Genomic DNA, 19250 nt, shown 5'->3' with positions numbered 1-19250 from the left:
ATCTGAAATAAACAATACTTGAGGCGCTACTACTTCATGCCACATCACTACAACCACCGCTTCTGCTACCATGCACACCGAGGAAAAGGTAAAGCTACACACATACATGAAGGGGAAAAGTTCCACGTTGTCGAATGAAATTGAAAGCACACGTAATATACTCAATTATCACCACTCGACCTGTCTTGCCTACTCAAATCATCACCAATAAAAGCAGCGAAAGACAACTATACGATGAAAAAATACAAAAACACGCGATCATGAATTCATGACGACGCCATAGCCTACAACAAAGGATGTTTCCCGCCTTTATGTCCACTACCGCACAATCGCACAAGGGAGCATTAAAAATCACCTGGCTCGAGCACTCGAAATTGAAAATTAACACCGAACAAAAAAAATAGTTTTCGCGCAAATTTCGACACACTAATTAATCGTCGAATATATACTGAAAATGGACAGGTAGGTAAGTAAGCGAATAGGTATAGATAGAGGTACTCGAGTGTTTCATTTCGTGTACGTTAAAATTCGAAAAACACACCAATGGCTATAGGCGAGGCAAAGTGAAAATCACGAAGAAGGGCGAGAGGGGAACACATCGAACAATTCTCGACAAATTTGCGATAACATCGAAAAACTAACGAATGAGAAACATTCGCGGTTAAATTTACCTATATCCATCGAAACAAAAAAAAAAAGAAAAAAGCGAGGGAAAACACCTCCTTGGACACGTTATCGCGCGGTAGCCATTGTTACCGAATTAGATACGTCGACCTACGCCCACACATCGAGGTACGTACAATTCGCACATTACGTAGACTCAAGAGTAGGTATACGTCACAGAAAAAATTCTCCACCGTGGAAAAAAAATTACTCGAACACGCGGGTCGAAGAATTTCTGGCGGTAAGTGATATTCGCGGATTGAAAAATGGAGAAAAAACTCGCCTAGTCGCGAATTAAATACGAAGAAAAATTCATCAAACTTACTAATGTTGGCAATTTTTTATAAATAGGTAGGACAACAGCGAGGATGGCGATGATGACGATGGCGGCGTGGTGTACACCCAAGATGACCTTCATTGTGACAATGTTTTTTTGGCGGGAATCCGTTGACAGCGTGTACATCACCACTCGATATCGGAAAAAAATTACTACCAGGTACTCGAAAACGATCCAACGATAAAAAAATTATTTCCGTTACTTTAACATCAACATTACAGAGGCGAAGGTATAGAAAAGAATACGAAACCGTGCGAAAAATTACGTTACTGCGTATAGTTAAAATATTCTACGTTACAATTTAAAAGAGGAAAAAAAATTCCAAAGAAACGTATACGAAGAAGATAGGTACTACTACGTCGATAAAACAACCATAAATTCGTCACAGAAAAAAATTTACCAATAAAACCGTAAAAAATACTCGAAATTAACCAATAAAAATCGTACTGATAGTAATAAAATCCAAACAAGAATTTTTTTACAAAACTCAAGTAAATACATAAAATAATTTGAAAAAAAAAATTGCTACGCGAATAACGCTATCGACAAGACAACCTTCGACAAATGGAAAAGCACAAAAGAAAATTACATATACGCGTTGTTCGCGCCGCGTAACCAAACCGCCGCCACCGCGACGCATTGCGAATGAAAAATACGTTACGAAGTGCGCACGCATGTCGCGCTATCGCTACTATCGCGCGAACGACGCGAATTCTAATAGGCTCCCCACTATCGCGCCCAACCAGGGGAAGAGGTTGATCGCGGATACGGCAGCGGCCGCAACCGAGACCACGCCGAACTCGAAGCGCAACGCGCACTGGGACACGACAGCCGGCAACAGGGGCAATGGGAATGCGGCGCACTCTTCGCGGACCCCTCGAGCACCCCCCAGCCAATCTTTCTCTTTGTCTTACGTCGCACATTACGCTGGCGTATGTGTAATTGTGTGCGTACGTAACGTTGCCGTTCCGCCGCGCCGCCACATCATCATCCTCGATCCTCATCCTCGTTCGAATCACTCGCTGGTCGCGGACGCCGCCAGCGTAGTCGTCATTCCGTCGTATATTACGTCGTATGGCGTCAACAACGCGTACGAATTGAATGCGGAATGCGTTCCATAAGGTTACGTTGATGGTTGACCGGCGCGGCGAATGCGGAATCAAAACCCTCGTTCAAATTTCGTGAAGCCGCCACTTCATCGATGCAGTCTTCAAAATTAGAAGGGATCCTTCGAACAAGGACCTCGACAGAAATTCATATCGAAAAAATACTTTCAAAGGTCTCGAAAAAAGGTGACTTCTTTTCACTATTTTTTGCCTCAACGAGAGTCAGGAGACAACTGCCTGTTACATGCTGAAACTGTATTCGTGAGTAAAACACACAGGATCATTGATCCCTACAGCACAAATTCAAAAGGTAAGCTAATTAATGAAAGTATTGAACTTGATGGTTTGAAAAATAGTCTAGTCTCCATCCTTCTCATAACTACTTCAATACTGATGCTTCACGTGAGTCTTCACTTAGAATTTCAATTTCTGACTATACCAAATTTTTAATCTGAAAATGATTTTTTTTCGAAAGTATTCCTAATACTTCATGATTCAAAGACAAAATACCTATACAAGATCTTTCGAAGGCGCAACGACCCCAACAAGCATGTAAATTGATCATGCCCACAATTTTTTAAATTTTTCAAGTGTAGGAAATGGGAGAAAGCAAAGAGCTATACCTAGTCATATCAAGAGGAACACAACTTGGATTTCAATCATCTGACAGTTTTTCTTTAGGTTAAGATTCATCATCATCACAACTTACTGAAATTGTCCATGTTTTAAAATTTCAAAGTATCGTAGAGCAACCACTCTAGCATGGAATAAGTGATTTACTCAAAACACAATTTTTCCCCTTTTGCAAATTGCGAAAACAAACAATTATAGAATTATTTTCTGATCAGAAATAATAAATGCAGGGATTGAAAAATCAAAAATCGCCAACTTGAAAAACAAGGATGATGTATGAGCTTTGAAAATTTCAAAAAATCCTCGCATCATCATAATGCAGTTTCTTCAATCAGAAGCGTGTAATTTTTTCCCGCCAGAATCAACACATGCACAAAAACAGCAACCTAACTCGAGAACTCGAGTGGAGGGGATTTAACGTAAAAATTTTCAATTTGAACGTTAGCGGTTGAAACATTTTATGGTTTATGCAATAAACAAATACGTGTGCGATTCGTCCGTCAGTTTTTTCTGCGACCTCCCTCTTCCCTTTATCATCACTACAGCCGGCGTATTTTTCTCCCTTCTCACTTTTCAAATTCAAATTAGCGTAATAACTTCGCCATAACGCCTCATCAATGTGTAAATATTTATTTGAAAATCATACACAAGAATAGAGTGGCAATTGAAAAAACCGCGGTTATAGATAAAAACAGTGTTGAATTTGTGCAAACCACCCAAATGATAGTCAATGCCTCAAAGAATTAATCCCATTTCCCATTAATTGATTCGAAAACAGAATTTCTGAATAGGCTTGCGTATTATCACAAAAATATCTTTTCTCCTCTCACCGAGAAGGGGGGGGGGGGGGTGCAAACAAAACTGCATCAAGACTAAAAAAAACTTATTAGGGACATTTTTCCAAAAATAAAATTCCAACATCCACCGTTAAAATAACTGCCCAGTGCCCACCAATTCGATGTCAAAACTATACCAAGCTCACACTATACAGACATAAATCACAGAAACATCCAGAGTCAACAAAATCCCCCCCCCCCCCCCAAAAAAAAATCGGTCAAAGTCGCCAAAAACTCGTACAGCCTAAGAATTCGGCAAATCTAAAAAAGTTACCAGAAGTAAAAAAACAGGAAAACCAAAGCCACACAGTGAATTAACTCATAGTTTGGAATATACCTATCTTTCAAAGCCACATTCTTTCCATCCTTCTGTTCCTTTGCGTTTCGCTGGTCATAAGGGTTCACTACCCGTGGAATTTTTCGCACTGAAAAAGTTCTCCACGTAATAAAAAAGCCCTACCTTCGTGAATCTGCCGATAGCACGCTTTAATGCGCCCTTTGAAATTGAATACGAGCCATTGGCGTCGAATGAATACCTACTTTTTCGATTTTTTTTTCATCGGGAGGGAAGGGGTTTCTGAGTTTTTTTTTCTGCTCGAAATGGACGATAACAAAGAGCAAACTATACTCACACCGTGTTGGAAGTTACCTCGTTATCGATTCCGCAAAAATGTGCGGCATTTCGGCGCACGTCAACTTCAGTGTGTTTGTGTTGTTTTTCGGGCCAAAAGTGGAAAAAAAATTACGAATAACCCATTAGGTACAGACGATGAAAGGGAATCGCGACCGAAGTATACTCATGCGCATCTCGTATAAAATCAAAATAACTATACCACTGTCTTGACATTTTCCCCCTGCATTTTACAGGTGAGCGATGAGAAAGACGGGGAGGGGGGCATTTCACGAAAATGGACTTACAGTTGAGATAGATGGGTATATAAAATGTAGAAAGACGTCAGGAGAGAAGTTAATACCTATACCTCTTCATTTTTTTCAGATAAAGCGAACGAGAGTGAAAGCTGAAAAATGCTTTTCATAAAAAATGTCTATTACACGAATTAAAGCTTTAATCTTTCGAAGGATCAGAATGAAAATTGCGAAGAATTTCTTCATTGTATCGATCAACATAGGAAGAGAGAAAGCTACCACAGAAAAATACCATCCTCAAATACAATTTTGCAAAATTTCGCTTCAATAATGAAAAAGGCGAATTTCATGAATTTTTGAACAATGAGATGACACATGAGCATTTTGCCCAAAATCTGATACCAAAAATGCAACTTTCATTTCAAAAGATCGAAGACTTCAAAAAATACCTCTATCATCTAAACATGAGGTTTACTCTAAAATCGAACCATGTTGAACAAAATGTTTCTAAGCAATAATAAATTCATCGATGCCCAAACCATTTCGATCTAAAGTTCTCCACCAATGAGATACAGCGAGATGATACCCTCGAAAACCAGACACGAGACTGGCATTAAATTAATACAACACAGAACGGAGCAAAAGAATAGGATATAATTCATCAACGTTACATAGCCGTCCGCAAGGCAATCAAGAATCAAAATGGCGTCAATAAAATAAACGGGGTCGATCTCGATGGCTTCCTGCATCACTGCCACAGCGAATGCAACAATGAATTCTCTGCTCAGTCTTCTCCACTTGAACATAATACATTATATATTTTTTAAACGACCACCATGTGTTCTTCTGACGGGTAGTTGAATGGGCGGAGTTGCACGAAAACCTGAAGAGGGGTGGCCATGTAGACCATGTTAGAAGAGAACATGAGAAGATGCATTATTTTCATCTTAGCTGTTCTTTTTAGAAAAAATCTATAGAGTTGGTGCTAGAAAATATGCAATTTTTTTCTTCAATTTGGTCAATAAAATTGCCACTCGTGAGTTGATTAAAAAAAAAAAAAAAAAAAAAAAAAGCGAAAGTAGGATTGAATTTACATAAATTTTTTTCTTCGTCAGGAAAAAGAGGAAAAAATTGTGAGGGTCAGTGACCTTTTTAATTAATTTTTCCTTTCACATCTCATTCAATTCCTTGACAAATCAACTTAACCTATCAGAGAGTTTCACGATTTTTAACGTAATTTTTTAAAATTGATCTCTCAAGTTTGAAATTATAATTATTATATTCTCAAATTTCAAAATTCACTTCCTCTCTTCCCCCTTTTACCTATTCTACAAATTTTTCAAAGAATAGGTGCTACCATAACTTCTCTAAAAAATTCAAATATTGAAAAATTAAAGGGACTGAGCAACAGTGGCCTAAAAATGTTGATGCTTTTGGTCTGCTGGACCTTTTGTTGATAATCAAGTAAATGCCCCCCCCCCCCCAAAAAAAGGAGGGAAAGAAGAAATGCTGAAAATGTGTAAAACGATAGTTTTTTGGGCAAAAATATGGCAAAAAAACGAATTTGGAGACTGGTAATTACAATGGAGGGGAGGACTACAACCTGGCCAAGCAAGACCTTTCAAATGCGCATCGAGGACATCAAATCATACCTAAGTATGAATTTTCAGGTGGCCACCAAGTCATTTTCCATTTTAAAAAATATAATTTTCCTAGCCTATCATCTCAAGTGAAGGAATTTCGAGGTCGTAATTCTAAAAATGGAAGTTTTCAGAAAAACCGTTCAGAAAATAATTTTTCTGAGGGCAAAAATCTAAAAAAAAAACACAAACGGTGTGAGAATTAGAGAAATTAACCTTTCTGGAAAACCATATAAAAATGTAGATGCTCAACTTTTCATTTTTCAAGTTTAAAAATTTTTTTTTTGGTAAAGGAGCTACAAGAAAAATCTTTAAAAATTCACAATCAGAGCCAGAGAAGAAGAGGGTCATCAAAAGGAGAAGCTTTTGAGATAAATAATGACTTGACACAATCGTACATGGGCTCAACTTTCAAAACTCATTTCAAAAAATTCAAATTCATCACAAAGATAGAGAAGACAAGATGGCATCAGCTCAAGGCCCTAAAACTAACCCATCTGTATGAAATTTTACGAATACAGAATCAATTGCCAACTCTCAACACTTTCCAAACGCCTCGAACTAGACACCATTCCGAATCAAATACTCAATAGAAAACATTATTACCTTAAACATGCAAATTACTTATGGCAGAAAAAAGGCCAGCACGTATGCAAATTTGCGAAGATGAAGAAACAATCACCCGAGCAATTATCTAATCATAGGTAAAAATCTTCGACAATGAAACGGCGGAGAAGACTCAACTAGTTATACAATGAAGACAACTCGCTGCATAAATTTACATTCGTATTCGGAGAACCCGTAAGTAGGTATCAATTTCAAGTTCACGTCATGAATCAGGCAAATCACATTATCGATTCGTAATAATAAGTGCGAATAGTGTCTTCCTGGTAGAGACTATGTCACTTCATGTTAGGAAAAAATATGAAAAAATTCCTCAACAATTACCTAACTGGTATAGGCGCCTATTTGAATGTTTATACCATTATTTCATACAATTCTAAACCTAATTGCGGCCATTTTGTATGCATACAACGTAACTCAATCGCCGACGAAACTTTCAAGGTTATGTTTTCACCCAAAGGAAAATTCCAATCGTGTAAAAAAACTTCGTCCGAATTCATTCACCGAATCATTTATCAGCATCGCAATTCGTAATATGAAAATAAAATATACAATAAACTAAGTTAACCTAAGTTGACGTCCATGCAGACAAATCAACGTCTCAACGATGGAAAAAAAATACCTCGCAGAAATCATATTTTAGCATCAGTCAGCTCAAGGTCTCACAATCAATAGGGAGAAATGCCCTTACGTTGCAATATTCATCTACACCGGAAACCGACGATGCTGTGTGACGGCGAGACAATTTCTGCATACGTGAAAGAAAAAAAATAAGAAGAAAAAACTATCGTCTGTCTCGAGTCTCGACACAGCGAATTCTTCAGCTTATCTTGGGTCAACACAGCGTTTAATTTGAATTGTAAAAATTACACGTCGCCAGACGAGATTCCTATCTCGAATGGAATGGAAAACTACGACTCGAGAATTTTCTACATCCACAATCGACATGGCAAAATATTCCGGCAACAATTTCTTCTCTCGAATAAGCTCGACTTTGTAACCAGTGCACGCTACATCGTAATTTCATCGCAAATTATCGCACCTTTATCGACTATTTCGCGTAAATTTGCAACGCTTATTACCGTTTAAAATGTAATCAAAGTGCTTATCGCTAACCATAATATTCGAATCTCGGATTTAAAAAAACCTTCTGTACATAGAAAGTCCGCTAAATTTGACCCTTGCGATTGGTGTTTAGTGGATTGCGAAATTGTACGCTTGTTTTTCAACCATTCGACACATCATCGCTGCTAATAAGTTAGCTGAAATAATGCTTATCAAATTTCAAAATCTACTGAATCATTTTCGTATTTCCTGGCTAATTCCTGGCAAAAAAAATCGTTCGGTTAGACGAATTGAACTGATGAGTATAAAATGTAGGGGAAAATGGTGATAAACGAGCTTCGCTGAAATTTGAAAAAAAAAATGTCGTTACGAAATGACCTAGCGAACGCAGAAAGTGAGGAAATGGGAGGGGGGAGGTGAGGGATGAGATAGCAGAAGTGTGATATGAATTTACCTTCGTGCACTTGATATGAGTATAAAATGTACATGTATATTACGCGGACCAAGATAAGTACAACAGCCGATTTCCACTGTGGACAAGGGAAGAGGAAGGGAACAAGATAACTAAAGTTGAAATTTCCGCCATGGTGAATCATGAGTACAAACAAAAACGGTGGCCATAAAAAATTGAAAAACCTCACAAAAACAGTCATTATTATTTCAATTTGGCGCGAGGTGCTCAAATTTGAAGATGATTGAAAAAAATGAAACAATCATCTAAAAGGACATTGAATTTTCAACAAAAAAAGTCTCTTCCACTTTCTATTTATCTTCAATAGGGTGGGCAGTGTTCGAGAAAATTCAAAAAAATGCTAAAATAAAAAATTGGCTAATTTTTTTTTTTACTTTTCGAGCTTGCTCATCTCCTTCATGTTTGAATTTGGCTTAAATGTGCAAAGGACCTTTTTTTTTTGTGTAGAGAATTGAATTTCCTGCAAAAAGGGTTCTTCCACGTTTGAGGTATCTTCAAAACTGAAGGAGCTGTACTGAAAAAAAAATCAGACAGAAAAGATGTGTTTCTCATTCAATAGTCAGCTCCTTCAATTTTGAAAATACCTGGAATATGCAGAGAACTTTCTTAGGAGGATAAAAAAGGTAGGCACTTAGGACACGGTGATAGGCAAGCTAGATAAAGTAAAAGAGAAGGAAATTTACCTCAATTTTCATTTTGGCATTTTTAGAAACAAAATTGAATATCACACAACTTACTGAAGATGGGCAAAAGCTGGTAGGCTAATGACCTTTTTTGCTGGAAATTAAATTTCCCATAAGACAGGAATTTATGCTGATCAACAAATTTTCAGAAAATCAAAACCGAAATGCATGACTTGGCATGACTCAACATGACTTTCTACCTGACAAATTACTACCAAGAAAATGAGGGAAATTTCCACTAAAAATGAGTGATGATTTATGAGAACAAAATGTGACCATTTACACACATTCGAAAGGATTTTCCATTTCAGCGGGAAAAACAATACTGTATTTTAGACAAAAACATGAAAAATTGTAATGAAAAAGGCGACAATTTAGGGGAAAAAATTCACTATTATCGATGAAAAAAGGACGCCATTTTTAATTGTAAAAAAAGAGTGGGTTTCGGGGGGGGGGGGGGGGGTTGTTACAAGATGCTTGTAGTAAACCATTTTTGTGGGAGAAATTACAGACTTATTTAGATAAAATGAAAAAAAAGGCTATTGATTGATTCGACAATCTCGTAAAAAAAGAGAAAAATTTTCCATTCATGGGAAAAGCGAGATGTTTGTAGTGAAAAATGTCAATTTTCACTTTCAAAATTCAAAATTAACAAAACAGGTTCGTTTAAGCGCTCTGAATTTATGAATTTCAAACATTTTCTGCTTGGCTGCAAAAAAGCAGTTCCAACTCCAATACATATGATGAAGAAATTGCCAACAATATTTGAAAATAATATAAGAATTCATAAATTTTCTCTATAAATTTGAAATGCCTGAACAAACCTAATAAAACATGGATTCATGAACATTGATAGAAACGGGGGGCGGGGGGGAAATGGTGACCAATTGACATCGTTTGATGAAAAAATGAAGAATTTTTTATTTCAGTGCAAAGTGGAAAGAATGATGTTCTTGATTGAAAAATGACAATGGGAAGGGGGGGGGGTGGTGATCAATAGACAATCATTGGTAAAAAAACGAAGAATTTTTTATTTCGGTAGAAAGTGGAAAAACATGGTTTTTTTTAAATTAAAAAATGACAATGATCATTTCACAATTCGAAATTGATTGAAAGGGGGGGGGGGAGATGGTGACCAATTGACCATCGTTGGTACAAAAATGAAGAATTTTTATTTCGGTGCAAAGTGGAAAAACATGATGTTTTTTATTGAAAAATGACAATGATCATTTCACAATTCGAAATTGATTGAAAGGGGGGGGGGGAGATGGTGACCAATTGACCATCGTTGGTACAAAAATGAAGAATTTTTATTTCGGTGCAAAGTGGAAAAACATGATGTTTTTTATTGAAAAATGACAATGATCATTTCACAATTCGAAATTGATTGAAAGGGGGGGGGGAGATGGTGACCAATTGACCATCGTGGGTAAAAAAAAAATTAAGAATTTTTATTTCAGCGGAAAGTGGAAAAAATGATGTTCTTTATTAAAAAATGACAATAGGAAGGGGAAGGGGGGAGTTGGTGACCAATAGACAATCATTGGTAATAAAATGAAGAATTTTTATTTCGGTGGAAAGTGGAAAAACATGATGTTCTTTATTGAAAAATTCGAAATTAACATTATTAACTGACAAAAAATATGATACATCAATACACAATGCATTTGGATTATGTTTCATGATTTTCATTTCGAATTTTTTGAGTGAGCGGAGGAGAGGGAAGGGAAATTTGACCATCATTGGTGAAGAAAAAAAATGAGAAATCTCCATTTTGGTAGAAAAACGAGATCTTTAATTGAAAAATGACAATTTTCATACTAAAAATTCAAGATTATTAACATTTAAAAGACAAAAATTATTGATTTAATTGTACCAAGATTCATTTTTCATGAATTATTGGGGTTGTTTTTGAATTTCTACAGGGGAGGGGAGGGAAGGGAAGGGAAATGTTATCATCATCGGTAAAAATGAGAAATTTTCTACTCGTATTTCAGAGAGAGAACGTGATATTTCTTGATGAAAAATTATGATATTCACTTCCAAAATTCAAAATCAATTTACAGAAATGCAAAGCTGATTTTATTCTTATTGGTTTTTCAAATTTTTTTTTTGGCAGATGCATGACTTGCATGACCACTAGACCAATAATGCAATTTTCATTCCATCAATCACTCAAAATTTGAGCCCGGAATCACCAACGTGAAAAATTGTGACTTTCGAGAGGTGGGTCAATTTTGTGGCTCATAAATCAAAAATGATAGATATTTCCATCCATGAAGAAAAATCACCCTAAATCAACTCAAAATTTTACCCATTATCAACTAATCAAACTCGAACAGATCCCCAGTTTGATACTCCCAACTAAAATAAAACTGTATCTACTTAACTATTTCTACGTAATTCGATGATACACATTTCCTAGAATGATATTACTAATCCTATACATACCCTTAAGAGCAAATTATATTATTTCAGCCTCGAACGATAACGAATAAATTTAGATACACGTACGATAAAAAGGAAACCATTTTATGGAAAATTTTCTTTTTATAACCGTACCTGCACAATTTTACGTAAAACAAAATGATAAAATTTTACACGCAAACGTTACATGCCAAGGTCAAAAAATCTATACTCGAGTACACACAAGAGAAAAATGTACACGATATAAATCAACCATAAATTTTCATCGTCAAAATACAATAAATTCAAAAATTACAACTCACCTCACTCGAATACGAAGTTTTCATTTTCCATTTTCACCATTGGTGGAGACGCATTTTTCGATTTCCTCGATTGCAATTTTCCACAGATGAAATTCACGCGGATCGGAAACACTCGGCCAAAAGGTAAACGACTTTTCCATTTTCGAGACAAAATTTCTTTTTTTGACGCATGCGCAGAACGTCCGACGTCGACGTCGTTTTTCCATCCGGCACCGGTATCCCGCATGCTTTTCAGTTTTCTCCGATGAAATTTCCGCCAAATTCAGCAAAGGAGCAGCTTCATGCTTTAGCCGATCGTAGAATCGTAGATGGTTGACTAGAGTGATACTCGACGTACGACGTATACGAATTGTCAAACACGTGGTGTACGAATTACGATTACGACTGATGTAATCAATCATGTTGAAAATTCCATACGAAAAAAACGAGCTATATTCAATTTTACAATTCAAACGTATCATACTACAAATCACCGAACCACGTTTTCGAATCCAGAAACGCACCAACGTTGAAATATTATTCATTGAATTGAACAGTCTTTCGAGGAAAAATACCTCTTCTTACCTGAATAGAGTACACGGAGGCGCACATGTGATACGAAAATATCACCAGAACACTACACCGTACAACCATATCGACTAGAATCATGAAATTAACTAACGTTCGATGGAAAATTAATGAAAAACCGATAAATTATTACCAAAAAAGCGTAACTATGAACGATCGAAAATGCACGTTTTCATCACAATGCGTGAAGTACGCCGGTAACCGAAGTAGAAATAGTAGAATGGATTGGAAGTTCAAAAAACTGAAAACGTGAACGCTGCGGCATCGTACGGAAGAATCCGTAACGATAAAACGAGCAACGCTACTAGCGCTGTAAGCTTAAAGTGGCGTGTAACCGTACTATAAAACTCATGGGTGCTCGATTATCTCGTTTAAGCGCGGTGTTCAGATTAAAATGGTAAAAAACTATACAAAAGTTGGTTTAATTTGCATTATTATAAATTCAAGTGCGGTAGGTTTTCGCTTAATTGCAAAATATTGCAACTTGTGCGAACCGTAACCGAAAATAAAAATATCAGTGGCGAAAAAAGTACCCGGTAGAAAAACGAGCTCATGTGTGGTACGATAGGAGATAGGGCTACTAGGAGATGGGAGCCGGGAGGATAGGACGTCGAAGTTGAACGCGTGTAATACACGATGCGAATGCGATGTACTTATAAGTTTGTGAATTTAAAATTTTAGCATTGTGAAAATGTGAATATGATGCGAGGATTCGGCGAGCTACTGCAGAATAAATGAACAAACTAATGCGTTGACTGAGTAGAGGGGATAATGTGCAAGAGTGTTGTCAAGGAAGCCGAACGAACTGTTGTCTCAAGCATTTTACCATTTTGAGTGGGGGAATCAACTTCAACTTCAAGTTCGATGTTAACTCGTTTACTTACAAGTTGCCTCGCTGATTTTGCTTTTCCGCATTGCGATTTGCGAAGGGGTTTTCCTGTTGAGGTATTATTCGAGGAAAATTGAAAATTGTAAACAATTCACCTACTTTGCAACTTTACAAGTTACCTACTTGACCGAACTTTCAACTTTCAATCTGAGCAATTGTGATTCTGAAAAGTGATTGTGAGAAAGTTATCATTTTGATGGGATATTTGGAATCGAAAACTGGCTACTTGCTTGTTTATTTTGAAAATTGGCCAAAAATTCTTAGGTGGGCTATTTCGAACTTCTCCCCATCACATTGTAAGGTGTTTTTTTTTCTTTTTTTTTTCAAATCTGAACTAAAATACAAACAATTAATCGAATTGGGTATTGGCAACTTCAACTTGTGAGGTTATTTTATTTCCGTTCAATTTAACGATTTATTCTAAACACGAGGAACATTCTATCTGATCATTTATTATTATTACTATCATGTTCCAAATTTTTTGTTATTCTGTTTCTTAGAGAAAGAGCAAAAGTTAAAATTTTCAATCATAAATGTCAATTTCAAAATTTTAATTTAATATAATGGAGACGCTTCTTTCAATACATTTGTCAGTAGCAGAAGTTGAAATTTACAAACGTGAAATGGTAGTATGTTTTTCGTTGGAGAGCTACCTACCTAGGAAGATGGCAAAATTTGAAATAAAAAAAATATACATAAGTAAATATCAATTTGCGATAATTTTTGAAAAACAATGTTGAATCATGACTCATTAATTGGTTTCATAAATAACAGATATTCATTAGAGTGATTTTGAAAGTAACGTTAATTGTAACAAAAATCATGATCCCTAAGACGGTTTCATTTATATCGATATTATTCGGATTAAATTCTTGAAGCTGATTTGTCAATTATGATATTTTATTCAAGATGTTAAGCGAGCGGAATCTCTCTTACAGGCGGGTGTTTTTTTTTTGCTCAAATGTCAATGACCTTTTTATTTCATTTACAATTAAATTTCAATCGTTCTCATTATTAATAATTAATTTTTATAATATTTTAACGACTAGAAATTTTTAGTGATTTTCAAGTTAAAATCATTTGGTTTTTGTTTTAATTTTAAATTACGCTTGATGTGATTTTTTTGTTCAATTTCGACTATATTTGATCAATTTTTCATAATTTTTTTTAAATTTTATTAATTTACTGCGAGGGTTTGTTTCCACTTCGCAATGTTAAAATCGATAGTTTCTCAACTTTTTTTTTTCAATTTTACTGGAGCTTGCCAAAAAGTTTGTGTGTTAGTGACCCAAAAAATCGTTTTTGACATATTTTTATGCAATGAAGTCCCACAAGTTCAGAAATCGTAACCTCATTTCTCTACCTTTCTCTAAAAAAAAGTTGCATCCTTTTAAAATTGACTACTCGAGCTTCTTCAGAAGTAAAAAAATTGTCGTGAATTTTCACTTTCTAAAAAAAAATTCTAGTAATCAACTTTAAACGGCTTCAATTTTTGTTTTGGAGCAAGTTACAGGAACGGGGTTGCGATTTTAGAACTTTTGATACTTTTTTACATCCAAAGTATGCCTCATACAACATATTCCAAGATTTCATCATGCCCCCATCACCCCCCCCCCCTCGAGATCACAAAATGACGAAGACAAAACAAATTTCATCATCGAAAAACATCGATGCCGAAACATTGAACGCGTATTTCTCAGTAAAATGATTTTGGTCGCCAACACTCAAAACTTTTTCCATGACATAAATCATCGTATTAAAACATGGAAAAAATTTGGAATTTTTTGATCCAAGATTGACTTTTCCTCCTCCTCCTTCTTGACACAAGTTCGAAGTACATAATTTGTCATACATAGCTATTGCTATATGTAAGTATTGAAAAAAAGTGTTTCAATTTTTTTCAGTTCAGGTGACTTTTTAATATGTACCTACCTATTACTTCAAATTAATGTAAAGTAAATCAGTTATTCAGTTCTAATTTTACCATTTTATTCTTGAGAAGATTATTATTAATCAAAAATTATCATATTTTGAAAGAAAAAACGCAGTATTCTAAGACTTTCAAACTTGACAAGAATGAACTTTGAACTTTTCTAATCATTTAAAAGCGATAATATGCAAGCAATTACCTACTAACGTCAAGAGACCAACAAAACCTCCCATTATTTTATTTTTAAAAAAAAATGTTCAGTAATCGAAACATATAACTTTTTGAAATTTTGGGACTTTGAACTCGAGCGAGGAAGAGGGAGGGGAGAGGGGAGGTAAACTCGGACTAAAAAATTTGAAATTTTTCATACAGGAAGGTATGCCTACCAAATTACCAAAAAAGCATATTTTTCGCCAAAATTTTAAAAATATGACTGAAAAATGGAGAAAATTGTCAAAATACGACGAATAAGTAAGTATGCGCTAAAAAAAAAAAAAAAAAAAAAAAAAAAAAAAAAAAAAAAAAAAAAAAAAACGTTGAAAGAGAGAGTTTGTTACACACTCAAAAAAAGAAGAAGATGAATTGTGAAACGTGAGTAAGTACCTACTTATCAGATAAAATTGAATTAAATAAATAAACGAGAACAATATCAAATCTCAGTTCAGCTTCAGATTGGGATCTTTTCGTAAAATTAATGAAATTTATAATAAAAAATTTCACGAAAGAAAAATTGAAATTAAGAAATTTGCAAGAGTTCCTTCAAATAACAAATTAAACAGTCATTTTCATTTTTTTACATCCAAAAAATATTCAGTTTTTTTTTCAAGATTTTGTGTTTTTGCATCTTTTTTTGTGATTTTTTTTCTTCTAAATATATGCGCGAAGTACCGAAATACGCGCTAAATATTAAAATTAAACTCGGATCATACAAGCTAATATTCTGCCTTTTCTTGTCGTTACAATTTTGTATACCTATTTTACTCAAATTGGCACGTACCTATTCGTCGCCTTGGGAATTAAAATTCAATCTTGATAAAAGCATTGAAGTAAAATTCAAGCAGTGAAAAGTTAGCTTCGAGCTTTCCCCAAAAATTAATAACTATAAATTGCCAAAAAACGACATGCTAACATGAAAGAATTTTATACGTGTTAGTCACTTGTCAAAATATACTCGTGTGATGGGTAATTATAATTAACCAGAGGACTATACGTACACAGGTAGGACATTTTTTAAGGCTATATTTATAAACAACTCCGCCTTTTTAAAAATTACACTACCATTCATCGCTTATATACATTGGTAAAGGCGGAATTTTAATTTTTACTATATCGCCAATAAAGAAAATGGTAATAAGTATAATAATAATAATGACTAATTTGAATTTTTAATATTTCACGCTTGTATTTTTAAAGCTTTTCGTGCAATTCTACGCTAATTTATGTAAATCGTTTAGGAATAGAAATTCAAGCAAGTATATTTTTATAAGAAATGAAGAAAAAAAAAATACTTAGTTGAATTATCTCTTCGAGAAAAATAGCTGTAGGAAGGTACCACCGAGCGGAATTAATTTAGAAAATTTCACTTGAATGGGGAAAATTATACTTTAGAGAAGAAATTTGTCTTGTTGTGGGCACTGTAGCGTCTTCGTTAAACGTTATAAAAAGTTTATTATTGAATATCCGCGTAATTTAATAATAGGTATTACGTAAAGTGTCCGAACGTTGAAGAATATTTTATTAAGATTAAAAGAAGTTAGCTTTTTAACAATGAAATTGGATTGGAGTTGAAGAGAGAAGCTGATGTCGTGTTTGTATGAACGTCAAGTTGGTGTAGAATTTCAAAATGTATTACAGCTCGATGTAAGTTAATTCAATTTCCGTTCGAGAATATGAAATTTCTGCGAATAAACCACCCAACATGGAGGTGCCGGTGCTGTAGCTGCAGTTCAACAAAGGCTGCTCAAAAAGTGCTGACGAAGCGGACGAATTCTGACAACGTGGCGTCAATTGTACAGCAGCAACAAGAGAAGAAGAAGGGTACGATAACGAGAAACGATTATCATTATCATACACAATTTTAAAAAGTAGGTCGGCGAATGTTTAACAGCGCTGTTGATTTTTTTTTTTGCGTAATACGATATAAACAGTTGAGCTTTACAACGACCTAGTTTTCTTAGCGACTACTCGACTGGTACTCTCGTTGTATGTATGCAGTATACATATTGGACGAAAATGTACGTAATTACATAGAATTCTTCGTCTCGCTGAGCTTCTCTCCATTTTGCGACGTAGTTTTTTTATTTTATCACAGCGCGTGCAACTTTTTAATACTTTTAAAACTAACGTAAGGCCTCCTCCTCCTACTCAAAATATTGTAATACACGCTGCACGACCTCTTCGCTCATAAAATTAGGTCAACGAATGCGCGCGCGCTTTGACTCTTTTTATCTCGATGTTTTATCGCGAGTCGCGGAGTCAACCACGTTACAATAATTACCAATATTTTGGCCACAAATGCGATATTTTTTCAACAAGGAAACGCCAATCAGCGAATGCGTTTTTATTCTTTTCTCCAATTGCCACACAATGGAGCGTTGATTATATAACGTGCGATAATTTTGAATGATAACGAAGCTCATCTGCGTAAGAAATATTACTCAGTGACGACTACTTCGTTCAACACCCCCTCTTCCCCCAAAATTTCAAAAATTTCATGCATTTCTTTGCCATTTAGAGGACTCACCCCCTCTAAAGTGGTGCATTTGCACTATCTTTTGCAATCTGTAGCCGCCACTGGGTCTACCAGTGGAATGAAACTGCTACCATATTTTTTCACATCTTATCGCATAATAAACTTGTAACTTCGCTAAAGGAAGAGTTAAATACTTTATTATGTAGGTCATTGAGTCTGCGTATCATTCATTTTAACACATTTGAATAACCTTTACGTTCGAAAGATTATAACACTGCTACAAAATACAGTTCACGTTTTTGAAATTCATTTCGAATTCAAAATCGAAAACCTTGTTATTAATTCAGAGAGGAAGCTGCGAACGCGAAAGCTCCGAAGCTGTGAAATGTTTATCAACGCTCGTATTTCAGCCGTACAATTTATTCGAAATATGTATATTGTATTTTGTATATTTTGTAGGTAGGTATAGCTACCGAATAGGATGTGAAATTATTTCAAAGCAGTGTTGTCAGTTTAAAACAGTACTGTGTGTTTAAAACGTTTAAAACGGTGTTTTAAACGTCGAGAAAAAAAAAAAAGACAGTGTTTAAACAAAATTCTGTTTAAAATGGTTTTTTTTGTTTTAAACAAGTTTTATTTTCAACTCCAATTTCCTAAAAAAAACACGTTTTTTTTTCAATTTCTTGTTGAAAAAGTCGTGGAATTGAAGGAACTGAATTTTTAGATTTTCATTCTTCTTCCTATAATTTTTTTCAAAGGCAAATTTTGTGTTTTGATTTCAATTTTTCAATATTTCTTGAACCTTATAACTATTTTATGATGTTGCACCTTAAAAGTTGATGACTGGATAACATATATTTGAAAAACCGAATCCAAAACAAATGAATTTGTGTTAAAAACGTGTTTAAAACACATTTTAAACATGTTTAAAACACGTTTATTAAAACACATGAGGATGCAGCAGTTTAAAACCCTGTTTAAAACAAAAAAAACGTTTTAAACAAAAAAAACCGTTTGTTTTGTCTTTTTTAAAAAAAAAACGTTTTTTTTCCAACACTGTTTCAAAGGGCGAAAGGCTAGAATAACGAATGGTGATGGGATGAGAAATGTGACAGATAAAACATTACGTGGAATGACATTTTCGTTTTATTGAGCCGAATTGTTGGAATATTCTCAAGTATTCGATTCGCCAATTGCAATTGGAAGTGTAAAAAAATTGAAAAATAATTTCAAACAAGGAGGTGAAATTTTTGAAAACTGATCATATTTCGTTTGAAATTGGTAGTTTTTAGACTTGAATGACATTTTTTGAGAAAATAAGTAAAATTTCAATCTTTTTGACGACTACAGTGAAATTTTTTCAAAAAATTTGTAAAATTTTCAACAAACATTGTTTAAAAATTGACTGCGTTCAAAAAAAATGGTGAATGGTTGAAGTTGAAGAAGCCAAATTTATGAATTTAAAAATCCAAGTTTTGGAAAATTCGGTTTGGTGAAAATTTTGCTGAAGTATGTAG

The 19250-nt window shown here is 34.8% G+C and overlaps 1 long non-coding RNA gene across 3 annotated transcripts in view; it reads right to left on the bottom strand.

Moving 5' to 3' along the window:
- Positions 1 to 12493, bottom strand: part of LOC135847279 (uncharacterized) — a 69535-nt gene extending 57042 nt beyond the window's left edge. For all 3 annotated transcript variants that reach the window (XR_010559132.1, XR_010559133.1, XR_010559131.1), the window contains exon 1: positions 11656 to 12493. This is a non-coding gene — a long non-coding RNA (uncharacterized LOC135847279). The remainder of the gene's footprint in view (positions 1 to 11655) is intronic.
- Positions 12494 to 19250: the final 6757 nt, after the last annotated feature.

The sequence above is a fragment of the Planococcus citri genome, chromosome 5, assembly GCF_950023065.1.
Source record: "Planococcus citri chromosome 5, ihPlaCitr1.1, whole genome shotgun sequence".
In the NCBI taxonomy this organism is placed as follows: domain Eukaryota; kingdom Metazoa; phylum Arthropoda; class Insecta; order Hemiptera; family Pseudococcidae; genus Planococcus; species Planococcus citri.
Note: the sequence above shows the minus strand (reverse complement) of the source record. Positions and strands in the feature narration are given on the sequence as shown.